The sequence below is a fragment of the Sphaeroforma arctica genome (genome assembly GCF_001186125.1).
Source record: "Sphaeroforma arctica JP610 unplaced genomic scaffold supercont1.628, whole genome shotgun sequence".
Taxonomy (NCBI): Eukaryota; class Ichthyosporea; order Ichthyophonida; genus Sphaeroforma; species Sphaeroforma arctica.
The window spans coordinates 40400-42899 of record NW_014039930.1 but is presented as its reverse complement, the minus strand read 5'-3'; positions in this window follow the sequence as shown (position 1 = coordinate 42899).

Sequence of the window (2500 nt, the reverse complement as noted above, 5' to 3'; positions counted from 1 at the left end):
TTAAAGTTGAACGTAAACGTATATTTATTCGCTTTATAAAAGTTTTATCGGAAAACGGTTTGAGGTTAGCCTTGTGTGGTGCACAGGTGCACCATAAAGAAATTTGTACATACATAAGTAAATTTTTATTTAAAAAAAAAAGTACATTTTGCTTGGCCCTCTGAGTCTCTGAGACTCTGAGAGGCTGAGCATGCCTCTGAAGTCTGGACCTCCTGGAATCCTGGATTTGGGTCTCGTGTCTCGAGTCACTGTGAGTCCGTTACTCGCGTCTCGACTGATATCACCATGATCTGAAATTCTTCCCTAGAGAACACGTCATCTGACATATTTTTTCTTCTTTTGTTTAAAAAAATAATATTAGAGGGCTTCAGCCTTCAGGCCTTCAGCGTTCAGGGCTATTTTTTAAGAGAATACATTTTAGCGCACACAGACATCACTGATCACACTTCACACTTTATGTACAGCATGTACTTCGCAGTTCACACTGTCTCACAGACACAGACTCACACTCACAGTCGTACTGTCCTACACATAACAACTAAAAATAGTGTCAGACGAGTCGCATACTTGGTGCAAGTATGAGATTTAAGCCCATATTTCAGGGGGCTTTTGTATTTGTTTTGGTTTGTTTTGTTTTATATTGGGTTAAAAAAAATACTTGTGTCAATGAGACTCACACATGACCCACGCGGTCTCACCGCCTCACCGCCTCACCTCAGAGGCTCAGACTCTCTGCCTGAGCCTCACTGACAGGCTGTGACAACCTATGTATGTAAACATCGATTGTAAAGTACTGATTCATGAGACGGCCAGGGGGGACGGGGGATCTTCGATCCGCATCCGCCCTGGACTCTGGACTGGAGTCCTGGACTTCGTCTTCTAGTAGAGAGCCGAGCTGAGGCCTGGGGCTGGGACTTGGGAGTCTGGGACTCTCTCTTTCTCTCCCTCTTGTATTCTGTCTTGCGGAGCGTCACGCTCGCTTGTTGTCCAGTGTTTTTAAATTTAGAGCATGACTGTCCTTTGTCCTATTTTATTACAAAGATGGCATGACAGATGGTGGCGCCGTGGGCCGGTGGCACTCTCCCTCCACTCTCCCTCCGCTCTCCAGTCTCCAGTCTCCAGTCTCCATTCTTCAGTCTGTATTCTCTCTCTCTCTCTGTGTGTGTGTGTGTAGCGTTCATTCTCTCTCACACACAACAAGCAAGAAAGAGTAGAGAGTCATAGTGAGGAAGAATTACAATTTGCCAGTACGAACTATTCTAAAATGGCCATGAGTGTATTGCATGATAGAGGTCACAAAATCCACGAAACCGGCATATCCACTCCTGTGATTCCTGTCTGAGTTTGTCAATGAACGACTTCTTGACAGTGTGTGACATAGCTCTATATTCAAGACAAGAGCGTAGTTGGGAGACCTAAATTAATTTATTATTTAGTAATCTAGTTATAGAAGTAATATTCTATAGTAGCTCAGTGGGAGAGAAGTGGCAGTGCACATATAGCACAGACAAATCTAAGTTGTCAGTTTATGGTACCTAAAAACAGCTTCGTCATGAAACTTTATTGATAAAAATGCGCTATTTGATTTAACAGCCATAAGAACTTGTTAAAAAAAAAGCAAGTTTCACGGAAAAGTGCTATTTATATGCTGACCAAGATTTGGGTCACTTTATGTACACTCCCAATTCAGTGCCTACAAACCCTTGCAGTGTACCCCGGGATCGTTCACAATACCAACAACCATATGAATTCCATCATCTCGGTTGGCTGTCTATTCCAAAAGCCTATTTTTTCCTCAAACACGTTGCGTTCAAACCTCCACCTTGCCATCTCTCGACAATGCCAGATCGAATATCTGAGTACATATGTACCTAGGCAGTATGTTTTGAGTTTGTTTTATTAGACTTCGTGTCCTCGTTCCGGTGATGTCTTTGACGGGACGAACCTCTTTCTTTTGTATCATCTTCCTTTTAGCGCTGAGCTTGTTAAATTGCCTACCAACCGGGGTGAGCAACTGATAGGCTGAGCGGTAACAACATTCGACAGTTGTAATAAATATATCATGTCTACATATTCTTTCTGGATCCATCCAGGTAGAGAGGGAGGTGTTCCCCTTTATAATGATATTCCAACGAATCCGTTGGGTTCGACAATATTCGCCTATAGCTCCAGGACAAATAGAGAATCTTCTGTGTAAGCTTCGGATACTTCTTCGGCCCTCCTCGTAACCGTTTTAGGCGGACAGGACAATTGTCGGTCATCCGAAGTGATATTCGTGGGCGAAGGTGTTGTACTGATGTTATGTCGCATATACTCCCCTTCCGTGAGTGTGGAGAAGCCACTCCGAGGGGAATAGCCATACGACCTTGTTAGCATATCGGACCACTGGTTGATTTCAGAGCCAACGTGGATCTCTGGCGACGCGGGACGCTGTACAGGTTCATAGCAATAAATATCAGTATATTTATATAAGTAGCAGTATAGCAGTAGATATATATAT